This window comes from Heliangelus exortis, chromosome 1 (genome assembly GCF_036169615.1).
Source record: "Heliangelus exortis chromosome 1, bHelExo1.hap1, whole genome shotgun sequence".
Lineage (NCBI taxonomy): Eukaryota > Metazoa > Chordata > Aves > Apodiformes > Trochilidae > Heliangelus > Heliangelus exortis.
This window is the reverse complement of record NC_092422.1, coordinates 29,830,650-29,848,316: the sequence shown is the minus strand read 5'-3', so window position 1 is coordinate 29,848,316 and position 17,667 is coordinate 29,830,650. Positions and strand designations below refer to the sequence as shown.

The 17,667-nt window shown below is 41.5% G+C and overlaps 1 protein-coding gene across 2 annotated transcripts in view; it reads right to left on the bottom strand.

The window, feature by feature from the left end:
* Positions 1-17,437, bottom strand: part of ENOX1 (ecto-NOX disulfide-thiol exchanger 1) — a 376,541-nt gene extending 359,104 nt beyond the window's left edge. The window contains exon 1 of one of the 2 annotated variants that reach the window (XM_071740024.1): positions 17,056-17,437. The gene's annotated coding sequence lies outside the window, so the exon portion shown is untranslated. The remainder of the gene's footprint in view (positions 1-17,055) is intronic. The other variant, XM_071740005.1, reaches the window with a different exon arrangement.
* Between the last annotated feature and the right edge of the window lie 230 nt (positions 17,438-17,667).

The following is a 17,667-nucleotide window of genomic DNA, read 5'->3' as shown; positions in this document are numbered from 1 at the left end:
TTTTTTTGTAACAAATAGACTGAGGGACACACGGATACAAGAAACACAAAGAAATTCAGAATTCAAAATTTTTCTTAAGAACTTTTAATGCAGGGATAAAAAAAATCACTAAGACTTTTCTGCCTGGCATGTATTAAACAATTCAAGTACACACAATTCATAGCAAAAAACACCACTAAGTACCTTTAGCTACAACATCATTGCCAAATACCACCATTATAAGGCTAGAAATACTATGCTTTAAGTCATGAATAGGATGTGCTCAGTCTTATTTGCTATATAGGATTATTCCATACAAGCACAGGCAGCAACATTTATGAGGAATCCACTGAAAGATAACAGCTGATTTAAAGGGGAAGTTTAGTTAAGGAGCAACTTCTGAGATTATTTTCAATTACTGAGATAAAATCATGGCTTCTCTCAGGAGGAAGAAAAGGAAAGTGTCTTTTTTCTATACACTATATTGAGCATGTGAAATCTTTAAGAACAGTTTGATTTCACAAACAGTCTCAATATCTTACTAATATTCTTTAACTCTGCTTTTCCCTCCCTCAAGTAATTTTTCCAATTATTTTCAACATTTTCTTGGATTGATTAGTAAAAGGCAGCTCTCCTGCTGCAGATAACAGGTTACAGAATTCCTGTTTATGTCGAATAGGTTTTCTCTGCTTCCAAAAATATTAAATGATGGTTTTATTTTCTCCCTCCAAATCTTTAGGGTTTTGGCTGAGCATTGACTTTTTCTGCACTGAACTCCTCCTTGATTTCACAGAGCAGGAGGATGACAGCAGGACACAAGCACTAAGTTTCAGTCCTTCCAAACTTGCATGAAGATCTGCAGTTAATAAGCCAGAAAGCATCTGTTAACTAGCATTAAAAAAGAGCTTTACCAGATTGTTGGGAAAGGCTGCAGATCTGGAAAAAAAAGCCCCATCTTCACCTCCTCCAACTTCACTATCAAACAGGTCAGCATCCCTATTTAAAAATTAACACCAGGCATCCTCACCTGATGCATAAGGTGCAGATATCTACAGTGTCTGCTTTACACATGTACCTTTGCCATGACTTTTCCTCGTAATTGTAGGGTTCCTGTACACTTGATGGAGATATTCACTACCCAAGGATCTGCACTACATATTCTATGTAAGCTCTTGTTTCAGGCATTTATGCTGCAGGCCCAGAGCAAGTCTGTGCAGTCTCTCCACGGATTTAAGCACAGTGGAATGTTTCATGCAGGCTGTAAGAATCACCCCAAATCCCTTGGCTATTTCAGCCTTGCCATGCCACTTAGCTCCCTGCATCTCCATGAGGAAGAAGAAATAATCTACATACACAAGCTGCCTCTTCAGACGACAGAAAACTTCAAGAGGTAAAGGGCAGGATGTACACAGAAATAAAGAAAGAAATAATATTTATTTTCTTTGGCATAGAAACCTGGAGGCATGTCATGAACATATATTAATCCTCTTAAGACAACTACTCAAGATATTGATGGAGCTGACAGTGCCATCTCCTTCCATTCCCATCACACCACAGTTAGGCTCAAGCATGCACAGCACACCTGCAGCTCCAGAGCAGTTTAGCTCCTCTAATACACATCATCCATCTTGCAATGTACATTTTATTAGTTTAAGGGGAAAAAAAAAAATTAAAATCCATATTCCAAGTAGTCGAGTCACTGACTTTCTTGGAGGTGAAACGGGAAAGTATTTATGGCTGAACATTTAAGGCCTTACTAGACTGGGAAAAAATCCAGCTCACCTTTGTTGAGAAAGTACTGCCATCCATATGGTTTCTAAGACAAATCCAGAGGTTTTCCTAGTCATAAGGCATCAAAAAATTATTGGCTGATCACCTGCTGTCTTGAATCAAGCTGTTTTTCCAGCAAGATTTGTTCACCTACATGGCTCAAATGAATGTCTCTCTTAAAAATACAAAAAATAAAAAAATAGCTCATTGAAAATAACTCCCTAATCTGCCATCCTTTCAATAGAACTGAAGTGCTCTTCACACACATAGTACACAAGCATCTTGAATTAGCAGGGAACTATTTTTAAATACATGAAGGATAAGATATGAAATTAGTTTCATGGGGAATGAGAACCTTAGAGATGATTTACTTTCCTTTAATTACTTTGACTCACCACTCATTTAGCTTTACAATAGTACTACCCATCTCACTCAAATTCTGATACTAAAGACATGAAACTGTGGTTTTTGAACATTTAAAATCATGGACCTTTATGATACATGATCACATTTCTCAAACTGACTTACCTTCATAAAAGCTAAATAAAGGTACCATACAGTACAAATATTCCTTTCTTTGGAACAGCTGCCTCAAAGTAAGGATCCCCACATAAAAGTAAAAACCCTTCTTTGAGAAAAAAAACTTGAAAATTCAGACAACTGTATTAAGCTATTACTCTAAGTACAGGTAGCCTCTTATACTACTGATCTTACATAATGTAAGGAGGAGCCTCATAACATAAAAATGGAAAATAATTAAAGGTCAAAGGGACCAAAGAAAAAGAAGGAAAGTAACAGAGGACAGTGCACTAAATAGAAAATAGCAAGTCTGAAATACAAAAGAAATGAAGGTCACAGTATAAAGACATGGGGCAGATAGACACAAAGAGAAGGAGAAAGGAAGTTTATAAAATTTGAAGGAGAGGAGGCAAGACAGAAAAGGGTGAGGGAGACAGACATACAGATGGGACTGCTTAAAATTCAAACAAACAAACATACAAAAGCCAAATAAACAAAACCAAGACACAACCAACAAAACCACAAACAAACAAAACCCCTGCAAACAACCACAGCTCTACGTTCCTCCCCAAAACTTAATCCAGAAATCAGAGCAAGAACAAAAGGAAGTCATATTCATTTCACTGGCTAAAGAGGCTCCATTGGATGCTGAGAGCTCAGGGATCAGTCCTGTCCCTGTCAAGCAGTGGGACCTTTTGCCAGAACTTCTCAGCTCCCATGAGATTAAGGCTGAGCTGCAGCCATGCCTGAATGATTTTCTGCATTTAAACGTGGAAGAAAACAGTGCATAGCATCAGCTCTGGATTTTTTAAGATGAGGAGCCTTTACTAGGTAAGAGAATTAAGAGGTACAAAAAATGACCCAGTCCAACACATACTACTGCCACTATTTATATGCAATTATGAGTTCTCACATTAAGCTGTGTTATCAAATCATTTTACTAAGTTATAAAGTACTAATAAGTCTGCTATCAGCTGTCAATGACTGACTTATCAGGGGAAAAAAAATAAATTATGGGCTGATAAAAGTAATTAGCAAAGGAATTACCATGAAATAAAATGGGGCTTCTGAAGGCTTTCCAGAGACACATGGTAAGAAAGAACCTTTGGGTTCCACTTTCCACCACTGACTATTGCACTGTTCCAACAAAGCTACCATTCCAGCTGAGAGAAAGAAAGAGGAGAGACCCTGAAAAGATTTTCTCAAATCACTTATTCTAATATAATGAATATTAGCAGTAGACAGTACAAATTCTCCTGAGAATGGAGTATTGCTGGGTTTTGGATCCCTTCTTCTAAGCTGCAAGGTTGCTAGGGAATTTCACAGTTAATGGTGTATTTCCATATGAATGTTTGAAAAAGGGGGGGGGAAGGGTTTGCAAAACTGAATCTTAAGCTTGGGAGTTTTCTTTGTGCTTTGAAGAGAAAAATCAGATGTTCTTGTAAAGCTGAAATAAGATGCTTTCAAACTGAAAGATTTTTACCAGAATTTAGTCAGAAAATGCTTGAAGAGGCACTGACTGGAGGAAGAACTTGAATCTCTTACTATGTTCAATAGTAATGCACTGGACCATTATACACAGTCTAAGTCCAACAAGCAGTCTATAAACCACAGCACCTTTGTTTTGCTTTAACAGATAAAAGCAACAAGTTTATTTTGTTTTAAACAGATTACATGTCCATTTTTCATCGACCATTTAGAAAGTACATTGCTGTGGGCTTCCCAGTGACAAATACACTGAAGCACCAGCAAGTGACAACACACTTTGTACTCTTTGACATGGATGAAAGAATCCAATTAAACTTTTCTTTTTTTTTTTTTTTTTCTATCTGGAAAGTGAAATGTCTGAGAAAAATATTTTTTAGCCCTACTTCCTGAAAATGAAGCTTAAATGATGCTTTGTCTGCATCTTCATCTGCTTCTCCTCCCTTCCCTTCAGTAACTTCGGGTGAAAAGAGTGACCATAACTGACAGAACACAGAGAGCCTTCCTCTTAATGAAAATAACTGACTGAATAGAGGAGAAAAATAATAAACATCCCATGGCTTGAATTGTAGATACTCAACCTTGCATCAGTAAATCCAAAGAAAAATCACCACTGAAGGAGAACCTGTAGAAAAGCAAGATGAGCTTGGCTCCATTCTCACACCACCACCATTTATCTGGTTACCTTCCCCATCCTTTAGTATTCAAAACCCCTCAACTCAGGCAGCTCTTATTTACTGCAAATATACAGTAAATACAGGCAGACTTTCACTGGCAACTGCTGTGACAGCTGATCTTCACACCACAGCATTATCTTAATAAACTGTGTCTCAGCCTCAGGGTCCTTGTTCTCATATAAGTGACCCACAGTTGGGTCACCCTGGATCTTATACAAAGCATGACAAGCACAGAGGTTACATGAGTTAATTGCACAGTGACTGCAAAAATATTGTGCTTCCTTCTTTTCAGCAATGGGGTCTTTACTGAAAACACTTGGACTGTAATTCAACTTAATGATAGAACTGTATATGTGGATAACTCCATCATTAGTTATGTTAACACCACACGAGCTCCTCTGTACAGTATTTGACAATGAAATTCAAGTTAAACAGCCTCCTCCAGAATGAAGACAATATTGGATTAATTAGGTGACTTGCTACACATTTAGAAAATGAAGATTAATATCCTTTTTATAACCATATTAAAAAATCCAGGGAATAAGAACCGGATTGTAATCTGTTATTGTAGTGTAACTCATGATTATCTTTTGAATTACTCAAAAAGTTAAATCACTGGAGATCAGAATCTGGCCCCATACATCCTAAAAGAACATTTGACTCATTACTCATTTAAAAAGACTCAGTCTCCATCAACACATAATGCACAGGAACCAATTTGTTTCCTAGGAGAGTTCAAAAATCTCTTGTAAAAGCATTTGCATTCTGGTGCTTCTAAGAGACTTTATTATTTTTACTGGTCTAAATGCTGCTTTTGCCACCAGCTGTGGAGTGAATGTCTGGAGAAAAGCAGAAACTGGGGTCCACTCCTCAGTCTTTTCCCCACACAATTCCCTGAACTTGACCAACTTCCTTCCTCTGACCCTAGACAGCCACTGGAAACACCATAAGAAATTCATAAAGCTTTTACTAGCTAAAACACAAACCACACACTACCAAATGCATTTTGTACCCTGATTATTCCTTCAGCATGGTCCAAATCTAAAAGCATGCAACTCCCAACAAAATACACAAAAATATCATAGCTGAGTCACAAGTCCCTGAAGAGTCTGGTCTCCCATTCTTGTAGTCTATTTTTAGTTGTGCTTTAGCAACTTGGAATATGTCTGCACAATTTCTTTGAAGATAGATCAGTTTTCTCTCTGCCTGTGCTTTATGATGCTTCTTTACCAACCAGGGCTGAACTTCAAGTTGTGTTAGCAAGGGATCATCTGTGAAAAAGTGAATTTATCAAAATGTTTCAAGCTTAACACTGCAACGAGGTAAAATGCTCCACATTGAGTTGGGCAGGGAAGAAAGTATTTTCCAGCCATAAACATCTGTGTTCAGCTGCCAGTGTCTCCTGTAACCCGACTGCTACATATTCCACTGTTCTGTCCCAAACAGGGATAACAGGCTGACCATCTGGATTTCAGCTTAAGTTATGAAACAATAACTCCTTCTGACCATCCCATTTCCTTTTATCCTACTCACTGTAAGGCCTGGTGAGAATCACAGACAAATAGAGCTGGAAACAACTGTGAAACAGGATCAATTGCATCCTTTAAAGACAGCACAGTTGTACCTACCTCATTCCTGAAGATTTCAACTGGTAAAAGCCTCAGAATGTTCACACAACTCATCACAGGACCCCTCTTTATCCTTAATACTAGAAAATTTTTCCTACACTCATTTCTTGCAACATATTCAGCCTATTACTTTTACTCTACTCACTGTGGGTATTGCCAATTTTTTTTTCCTTGTACATCAGATATCTTCTTGCTCTCCATCTTCATCCAAAGCCTTCCTCAATATTTTCCTCAGATATTTGGTGTTATTCCAAGTCAGAGAAAGAAAGTTTCCACTTGAACTGAAGCATCATTAAGCTGCAGCTGGTCAAAATCCTTCTGAAACCATCATTAGTTGCCTTCCTAAGACTGCTAATTCTTTGGGGAGTATCTTGTTGTATAAAAATTTTTCAAGTCATGTTCAATTTTTTTATTCAATTAAATAAACTTGTATTACTGAGGACCACAGTATAGAAGCAAAAATAAAGTCTTCCTCAGAGGATGTCTAAGGGCAACCGAAGGAAGGAAGCATAAATACTCTTTTTTTTCCAGCCAACTCCTAATTACACAGATGGTTGTTTCTCACCAAGATGAACTCAGCATCAGGACAAACAGACTTCAGAAGTTCAAATTTCAATTTGTTTCTGCCACTACTATCCTTGCTCCTCAGGCACTTACAGAATTTCTCCTTGTCGTACAGTCATCCCGTGGCATCCCTTAGAGACATCCACATAAAGGTCTGTGTTTTTCCTTGCACAGAAACCACTCTCTGAACACTTCTGATATTCACTGAGCCACCTTGCATTAATATAAGAGCTATTTAGTCTAGGTTTGGCTTTTTAGTTCTGCACTTCCCTTTTCCTTCATCCATTTAACAGTGAACTAGTTGATTTAAATGTCTTTAAAAGGGCACCAGCACATAAGCCTACAACTCACCTTATATTGCTCATGCTGATATTGATATGCTCACAGCAGTGTTAGCATGAAAGGAAATTCAAAACCAAATTTGAAATCTTTGTTTTTCTAGTGTTTAAGATAGGTGTGGTTATCCTGGCTGATTCTCCTAGAATAAAACAATGTTGAAGAGCCCCTGAAACTGTGACTTCAGTGATCATCACAGCTATATTTCAATGATGACAGGATTGTCACAGCATTTCATCTTCGGGATTATCAAATTTAATCTTCTGCTTTCAATTCAATATCCAGTTTCATCTGGCAGCTCATCTGACACTGAAGAACCAAAACAAATGGATCTTCTGCATCAGTTCAAGATGACCACTGGTGTTTTCTCTCTAGCTACTCATGCAACATTTGTACTTTTAATCTCAGTGGGATTGACTGATCTACTTCACACCACTCTTTTTACTCTTGGCCAAGATGAGCCTGAAAATTATTACTTCATAATTTCTCTTTTATTTGTAGCATATAGTACCAAAGGGAAATTTTTTCACCACGGAAAAGTTTAACCTGAGTGCAAGACCAGCAAGCTGACCCTTAGACAAAGCTGCCCCATCAGATGTGCTGCCTACTTCCAGATTTGAACAAATGAAGCCTGCTCTGACCATACAGTTCTCCATTCTCTTCCTTCTCCTCATTCCATGGAGAGTGGATTCCATTAAGCATCTACTCCATTCTTTCATTATCGTTGAGCTTTCTCTTTCCTTCTCCCCAGAGCCTTTATGCAGTTATATAATATCCCTTACCATTTTCCAAGAAACTTTAAAAGATATTCCAGTTTTTCAGCCTTTCTCTTTTACTTGCAAAATGTTAATAGTTTCCTTCCCAAGGCTGAAACTGCAGCTGCCTTCTATTCTGCAAAGGAAACAATACAAACTACACATTACGTATGTTCTGCAAAATGATACAGAAGTTAAACAAACGCATCATGGAAAATAAAACCGTGAAACCCAACTAATGACCCACGCACTGCACCTGGTTTCACATGTTTTCCTCTAATAGAATTAACCTTGCAGAGCTGGCAAGAAACTGGATAGCTAAGGAGATTGGCAACAGTACACCAAGGCTTTCAGCAGGGGTATATCAGATCAAGTTCAGCCTGGATCCCTCTAGGAATGGAAAACGTGTATTCTCTCACAGGCTGTCGATGGCATGAAATGGTAATGGCTGTCTGGTTCATAGGAAATGGGAGATTACAGTGCAGGAAAAGAATCATCATCATAAACAGGATTTCTGCTTATTTTTAAGATATGAATAACTTTTGGTGGTTATTCTGGCCAAGGAGCCTTCATTTGCTAAGATGAAATTAACCTAAGAGATGCTCACTTTAGGCCAGTTAATGGTGAGGCAACATAATCAGTGGGCTGGAGCACCTCTCCTATGAAGACAGGTTGAGAAAGTCAGGGTTGTTCAGCCTGGAGAAGAGCAGGCTCCAGGGAAACCTTATAGCAGCCTTCCAGGACTTGAAGGGGCCTACAGGAAAGCTGGGGAGGGGCTTTTTACGAGCCTCATTGGACCAAAGGGTAACAGTTTTAAAATGAAAGAGGGTAGACGTGGATTAGGCAATAGGAAGAAATTCTTTAGTGTGAGGATGGTGAGACACTGGCACAGGTTGCCCAGGGAGGTTGTGGCTGCCCCGTCCCTGGAAGTGTTCAAGGCCAGGTTGGATGGAGCTCTGAGCAACCTGTTCTGGTGGGAGGTGTCCCTTGCCCATGCAGGGGGGCTGGAATTAGATAATCTCGAAGGTCCCTTCCAATTCAACCCACTCTAGGATTCTGCAGTTCTATGATAAAGGAGATTCTAAATCAAAAATACTTTCCAGGATCTCTAAGTAGTCACCTTTCACAGGTAACAGCCTCCCTGCCACCTTCATGGTCTGCAGAAAGACAGTGGAAGCCAGATGTGCATGAGGATGCACAAATAGACCCCCCATTTACAGCTGGTAAATCCATGCAGAATGCTTGTTCCAATCCAGGTGCCTGGCATTCTTTCCTGACAGCAGAGGACCATAAGCACACACATCTTCAATGCATCTACAACCAGAGTACCCTGGGCTGTGATCTCAGCAGAATTCACTGCTAAGCAAGGGTCACACCTCTGAGGAAAACTCAATAAACTAAGTGGATCACTTATTGGGTAAATGCAACTCTTTCTTCTGAGTCAGTGCTGAAGTAATGCCAACATCCATCGTAAGTCATCAGAAAAGATTAATCCATGGAACTTTGCCACAAAAACACAGGCCTCTACCACTGCAGAATGAGAGAGAACGGCTTCACTTGTCAGAAAATAGCAAGTTCTTACTCTATATGCAGAGAAGCCACTGAATTAGGACATAACACAATTTCACAGAACGTCAGACCAGCAAAATACTCGGAAGCAATCTGCTACTTCCAGATGAAACAAACATATTTGTCATCACTGAAATACTTCTTATAAGGGCACAAGTACCAGAGCCTGTTCTGACAGCACACTCTCATTCTGGTTATTGCATTCCATCTCCCTAAATTCACCCTATGCCTTTATCAGCTGCTTCTATTTCGTTTCTTCTTTGCTTCCCTGTCAAAATGCTTCCTAACAGGTATGGATAAGTCTAAATAGAAGTGTAAAACATACTCTCTATGTATTGTACCTCAGACAGAGCAGCTACATCCTGATGCATTTTTAAGCTGTACGTAGGACACAGATCCCTTTAAAATCCACATAAATCCATCCTGTCATATCAAAAGAGTTGTATGCTATCCACTCTGACCATGGAGGGTCTGTTCCTTATTACATATTGATGAGATCCAGCATACCAAACCCCACATCCTAAATGCTAACACTATGTTGGAGAAGTACTCCTATAAAAATGCTTTAAATCTCATTTAACTTAATTCTAAAAATAAAGACCTATTAACAGAAAAAAATCATAATGAAGATTGTTGCTGACCTACCTTCTCCCTGAAAAAGGTGACAGAACAATAATGTTACATCTAAAGTAACTTTCAGTCTAAAAGATTTCATCCAACAAGTCCTATCCTAGACATACTTACAAGAAAGAGCTTTGTTAACATGTACAAGTAATGCCAACTAAACAAATTTCATTACCAGCAACTACCAACCTGATCCCCTTAATTGTATGGGGTCATTTTTATATATCTTGCCCATTCATCAAAAAATTATCCACATATCAAAAAAGACCTCTCCCACTATCAGCAATGCATTGATAACAACTTTAATCCTCCTGCCTAAAAAAACCCTCTTCATTTAGGTTCATTTAACCTCTTCTCCTTCACCAATGCAATCAACCAACCCTCAGGGATAAACACCAGCAAGGGCTGAACCTGTCAGAGAATTTGTTTTGAGCAGTCATCTGGGGTGTACTGGGAGTGTACTGGTTTTTAATAGACCAGTTTTCCCCATCCTATTCTGCACACAAAAGACCTAAACCTGGCTTCCACAACTTCAAACCCCCCCATCTTGCACCACCAGGTACCTAAACCAAAGGTGAGTCTCACCAACCAGCTCTTACCCCAGATCAGCTTTCCCATGTGTATGGCACTCCTACAAGATTACTGATTTAATCATTATCAAGCAACGAAGTTTTATTCTGAATCACTTGTTTTTACCTTATGGTTACCAAAATAGGCCTTGTTTAAACAGTTGGCTGTCAGGTATCCACAAAGTATGGCAGAGGGAAATCCACCTCCTCCTCTGCAATTGGCATGGCTGTTCTAAAACATTCCCTGATGGTATCAGTCTGTACAATGATTTTTTTTTTTTTTTCTGAATACTCACTTTGAGTAAAATGAATTGCAAGAAACCAGTGTAAAAACATCATTCCAGGTGAGAGTACCTCAAGAGAAGTGCTATTACAACTTGAACTTGCATCTTCCTTGGCTAAAGTCTTCTCCTAGTCTACATGGATGAGAGAGGCGTTTAATGCAATGCACCCTGAGCAAAATCAGCCATATGTCTCTTCTAGAAAACATGCCACTGGTGGCATTCATCATCAGGACCTGCACTGCAGGACAGACTAGCCAGATCCCAGGAGACAGCTGTTATGAGGTCAGGGCATCATGATGGAGGGATCAGAAGGAATCAGTAGTACCTGCTATCCATCATTGCCACGTGATATGGCAGTAAGCTTCCTCAAATGACAAAAGAAAATGCTGCAGAAACTGTCAACAAACAAGAAGCTGTCACCCCTGTGTCCTCTACACATTGTTTTGTGGGAAAACAAAAAAATAAGGCAATAAACCAGAGTTGCTTACCAAAAAATCTACTGCTGCCTATCTTTGCATGTCCACCATCCCAGCATTGACTCAGCCTGAGCCTGTATGATGAACCTGTTCCAAGTCATGCATTTATAAAAATATAAAACTTATGGGCTGGAAACTAGTTGGCCAAAGTATGAATATTCCCTTCTGAGAAAAAACAGTGAAGGGTGGTTGGCCCCGTATCTGACCTAGTTTCTCTTGAAACCTTCATCTGAAACCAGAATGAAACAGAGACATGAAAATGGGGTGTTAGATGTGGTACTCCATCTCCTTGAAAACACAGAATTGCCTCCTCCAGTACATTTCCTAGTGACCTGCCTACTCTTATCTTAAACGTCTGTGGAGGTGTGGGGAGATCTCACTACACTTGAACTAATATAGCCTGCAATATGTTTTTCTGTCATTAAGTTTTTTGCCCAAAATTCATATTAAACTTTTATTTCCTCAATTTCTTCATCTCATCCTACGTATCCTCTCACATAACACATTAAGACAAATCAGATTCCTCCAACTGCAATACTCATCAAATTTCTCCATGTACTTGACCTGTCTCCCAATATTCACTGGCAGCCTAGAAATAAATACGCCTGGTTTTCAATATTTCCCCTCAAGCTAGTTCCTCCAGATCCCCAAGTATTTTGTTGCTTTACTTTGAGCTTCACTCAGACTGTCAATATCTTCCTGTTGATACAATTTTCAGAGTTTTTGTGTGTGTTCACAGCAGACACACACAAAAAGGGCCTCCTCTCTTCACACATGATACCATTTTCCTGTCAGCTCAAGTACAAACCGCGCTGTTCTGTAATCAAGTTACACTCCAGACTCATGTATTAATTCCTGCTGGGTCTTAATACTAGATCCCTTCCAGAATTGCTATTACCCATCAGTAAGTTCCCGACTGGATAACTCTTCCCCTGTGAGCTTGCTTTTTTCCCAAATTTATTCCTTTCACTCTACTATCCAGTAGGAATTCTCCCGAAGTTCTGCTTAATCCAAAGCAAAGCCATTGGTTTCAGAGGTTATAAGTTTTGCTCAAAGCCCCTATAAAAAAGCATTTAATTACAAGCCTATCATTAACCACCTGCTTAAATCCAGTTGATCTCAGCAAGCAGAGATGAGCCTCAGTATACACTAAATTAAAATTTTTAAAAAGTTAGGCCTGCAAGTCAGTGCTTTGCTGAACCAAATCTTCAGTTTCTGGAGTCACTTGGATGGTTTGTTTTCCGTATTTGGCAAGGATTGACAGCTCAGTGCTTTCATGTTACAAGATTTTAAAATGAAACTTCAAGAGAGTCCAAAACTGACATCATGCTTTTGTTCTTTTCTCAAAATAAGAAAAGGAAATACTTAAGCATGCAACAGTACAGTAATCATTAAGCCTATAGCATTTAAACATGCAGTAGGTAACTGTATTTTCATTACTGCAGTACCCTTTTTAAAAAAAGGACACAAACAAACAAAAAAACCTCAGAATTTGAAAAAGCACATTTATCTTGGTAAGATATGCATCATTAGCCATGACTGTCATTGCGTGGTTAAGGAGAGAGATGGAGAGATGGAGAGAACAAAACCATCCATTTCTTAATTCCTATCTATCAAATTCATTTAAATGCAATGGACTTAACTTACTGTTCCCCAAAAGGTGGATTTTTAGGAGTAGAAGTGGGAAGAAGGTGTTAGCCTTTGATTTCAGTCATGAGCTGGCTATTTCCATCACTCTCCAACCCACATGACAGCAGATGTAAGATTTACATTCATCACCAGCAACAAATGCAGTTGGCATAACAGGAATTTTTGGAGAGTATTTAAAATCACTTCCAAATGTCTTCCATTGTTTACGAGCAGAAGACTTCCCGACCTTTCTCTCCCCCTTGTTTTTTGTTTGTACTTTTTGTTTTCTTTGCCTTCCCTCGTTCTAGTGCCTGGCAAACACAGGCAGAGGCTAAGTGGGGACTGCAATTAGGCAGTCACACCAAGCTTCATCTGTGAACTACCTAATTGTAAAATTCAAGGTTTGGGAGAAGTGCCATCTGAGAAAGAAACAGAGAAGAAAAATTGGAAAATGACTACTTCCTCTCATTCCATAGAGCCTTCCAAAATTCAATTAACATGTTCTAAACTAAACCATGCACACACGCTATGGCACTAAATTGCACGAATCCAAATACAGACAAGAAAGTGGCTGCTCACTGATATTTAAGAGAATTACAATATCCTCTGACCATTCCACTCTCACCTTTTTTATTAAAGTGGCAAGTGCTCGAGCTCTTTTGTACCTCAGTACTTGAGATGAACCAGAAAAATACCAACAGCAACATAAATAAATAGTATATGGCTGCATACTGGATCTGTTTAGTAATGCTGTGAACCCCAAAGTGAACACTGTTCCCATGCCAAGCACAAATACTGTTGTTTAATAATGCATACATGATTAAGTTCACTGTCTTCCCCACAGCAAATTTTTCATGTGATTTTATAGTTTCCCAGCTGAAAAAAAAAAATACCTTCACTGTCACAGATTCACTGGTGCAACCAACAGGAAAACTACCAGTGTGCTTGCTTACAGTGTGATGGCTGGAAATACCACCGAGTAGAAAAGACTTGCAGTGAAACTCTGTGCAAAACTTTTTGCCACTGTCTCCTCTAAAAGAAAGAAAGGTGGCAGGGACACAAAAGCAGAGAAACTCCACTGCTGCATTTTTTTTATACAGCTACCCATCTGTGCCTACTCATCTCCTTTCCTTACTGCAGCTCAGCATCCCCAGCAGCCTCCGGAGCTCTAACACCTGCTGGAAGGCAGCAAGCACCGCTCCCAGGTCACATCCACTTGCACTGATGCATTTTTTCGGATAGATGGCACTGCACAAAGAGCATCCGAGATGGGTCCAGGGTCGCGATGCCATTTCAACACTCAGACACTTTAGCTGAGGGAAATACTGCAATAGCAAAAGCACTTTTAGAGGGATCATGGCTTAGGACCTGATCCTGCTCGCCCCGGGATAGTTTTGAAGGGGTGAACTGAGTGCCAAGAACGTAAACATCACAAAGCAGCACTTAGGATTTTACTCCCCATTCCTGTGGGCAGGAAAGGATTTTTTCTTTTAATATATTCTACCAAATATAGTTTTAAAACACAAAGCTATAGGATGACTAATGAGACAAAGTCCAAAAAGATATTGCATTCTGGATAAAGGAGATGATAACTCTGATTTCCAAGGGTCTATATTAGCATAAATTTAGAAATAGCCCAGCAATAAGAACAAGGTATTTCAAATCACTCTTACTGGCAAAAATTCCTTTTTTTTTTTTTCTTTTTTTTGTCCTCTTCATTCCAACAGACAATGTTACCAAGCTAGGAGAGCAGAGTGAAATTTTAACCATTTAACTGCACTTACCCCAGCAAACCCCTTTCTTGAAAAAGGAAAATATTAACAAAGCAGCTAAGAGACATAGGAGCATATCTTACTGAACAATTAGTAGTTCTGTACCTACTACTTGGGGGTTTCAGCATCCAGCTATCATGATGTGGAAGCATCCACCATCGTTTTTTTTCTATTCACAGTAGGGGGTTGCTAGGAAACAAAATACTATTGTCTGATTTCATGATCTATTGCCTGCTTTGCCTGGCAATAGTCTTCTAAATCTATTACCAGATTACTATGTATTTTACAGAGAGATTAAGACTACCATTAAAACACATGCACGCAGAGAGGAACAGTTAAAAATGCTTCAGAATTCAGGGGAAAATGATGTATATTTTTCAGGTGGAGGAAGACAAAACTATCCTGAGGAAAAATGAACTTAAGCAGCCGTGTGATATTTATATAGGCACGCACTCACACGTGTATCAGCATTCCATGGCTGTATCTGTAGTTTTGCAGACTTGTCAAAGACTCTCTTGCTTCTGAGGATACAAAACGTTCTCTTACTACTGGAGAGCTACTGTACGCTGCAAGTTCTGTAAATACCACATGCTGCAGAATGCCTGGTGTGGCTAAGCACACACACTGGAGTCATTTTTATTCTTGGAATTAAGCTCAGGGTTCCTTTCGTACCTTTTTTTTTTTTTTTTAATGTAATAATTTTTTTGCACATTTGGACAGATAGGAGAGTCTAAGGCAGCCCCCTGCCCTCCTCCTCCCCCCACTCCTTTCTTTGGTTGTGATACAAATAAATAAAAAGACAGGTAGATAGACAGATAGATAAAAGCATCAGGCAGAGATCTAAAATTGAAAGCCACAAGAGCAAATTTCAGGTATTTTGGCAAGTCTTTGTAAAGCGAGATATTAAAAGATTAGGAAAACAAGACAGATGTGAGTGCCTATCAAGGCATCCCCACAACATGACAGGAGGAAAACAATCGAATTCACAGCTGAGAGAGATGAAAAGAGTTTGGAACAAAGCCATAAAGAAGAAGGTTTTAAATAAAACCTACAGAAGAGTCATTAGTCTTTTATGTATATCTACAATTTCACACCAAGCACAACATGCACTATTTAAAGTCCTTTCAACTTATGTATTAGGGTCTGTGGATTTTATCACTCTATTTTAGATTTGAAGAGAAAAATGAAGTACATTGCAAAAGACATCAAAGGTAACAGCAGAACTTCCAGTGATAAAGTATAACATGCAACCCAGAAAACACACAATTCATGGAAAGGATCTGAGAGCTTCTTGTCTCTCCTGCCCAGAGATGGATTTATTCAGCCTCTAACCTTTCTGTCAGAAACCAGGAGCCCTCAACAGAAACACATTTAGAATTGAAGAACAAAAGATTAAAATACAAGGGAGCTTTTTCCACCCCAGACAACAGCAAGATACTTCTATCGATTAGATCAAAGCAACGAGAGATGGACACGACCCGCAACCAATCCCACTCCTCTCCAGGGTAGGATATGGCTATTTCCCAGCTGGTAACAACTCCAATAACATTACCCGTTACCAAACGGTGCCCAGCCGGTCCCCTTGTCCCTCACCGCTCGCACACCAACATCCCGTCACCTACAGCTTCGCTGAAACCTGTTTTTAAAGCTCTCACTCAAGCAACGAGGAGGAGGAGGAGAGGGATGGGACAGTCACCTCCCGAGCTGCCACCAAAAACTGTTTTGCAAACTGCAGGGGGGCTGCCGGGGTCCTCCCAGCCACCTAACTCTGAGGGGTTTGCACGCAGAAGGACCCCGGGGTCCGGTCCCCGATTCCTGGGATGCATTGCCCGCCCACCCACGGCTGTGCCCCGGGGGTGGCTGCCCGGCGCGGCGGGGCTCTCCCTGGCGGGGAGTGCGGTAGCCCCGTCCTTCCCGCCGCCGCTGCAGCATCAACTGCAATTAAAAAAAAAAAAAAAAAAAAAAAAAAAAAAAAAAGGCAGAAGGATATAAAAATAAATAAATAAATAGCACGCTAGCGGTAACAGGAAAATAAAAACCCACCCTAAACAGGCGGACCTCCAACAACAACAAAAACCGGGCACCCAGGAGAGCAAACTTTCTGACTCACTGGGGAGACCCAGCGCCCAGGGGTGCGGCGGGCAGAGGAGCCGAAAGCCCCCGCCGCCGGGGAGCGGAGCCGGAGCCGGAGCCGGAGCCGGAGCCGGAGCCGAAGCCGGAGCCGGGTGAGGCGGGCGCCGCCGGCGGGGCTGCGGCGGGGCCGGGGCAGCGCGACTCGCCCAGCTCCCGCCGCCCTTCTCTCCCTCCTTCCATCCATCCATCCATCCCTCCCTCCCTGCCAGCTCCGTCCCTCCGCAGCGCTTCGCCGGCCTCCCCCGCCGGCCGGGCCGGGCTGTCTCCGCGGGACCGCCGTACCTACCGGCTGCCGGTGCGGGGCCGCGGAGCAGAGGGAGCCGCCGCCGCCCCCCCGCCCCTTTCCTTCGGCGGCGGCCGGGTCCGGCGGCTCTGCAGCGGGCGGAGGACGCCCCGCGGTGGCGGGGAGTGCGGGGCCGGCGGCTGAGGGTGCCGGAGAGGCGGCGGCCGCCGATGCACGGGCAGCGCGGTGCCTCTGCCTCTCTGTGCGTGTGTCTGTGTGTGTGTGTGTCTGTGTGTGTGTGTGTGTGTCTGTGTGTGTGTGTGTGTGAGCGCCGGGGAGGGATGCTGCAAGGGACCGAGGGAAAATTCTCCCCTCCTAGCAAAGCCGCCGACAAATGGCAAGAAGGCAGGTGTGCAGGGGAGGCAAGGCTCCCGCAGGAGGAGGAGGAGGAGAGGGGGGAGGAGAAGAAGAAGGAAGGGGGAGAGGGGCGGTGAGGAGGGCGGGCAGCTCAGAGCCAGGCGGCGGGAGCGGCCGTGCGGACGTCACGGCGTCCCGGGGACAGAGGCCCCGCCGAGGAGGTGGCGGGTGCCGGGGCAGCAAGAAGTGGGGTGAAGCCCCGGGGCCGCCGGCTGCTCGGAGGAGGAGAGCCAGCGGTGGGCAGCGGGGAGGTTCCTG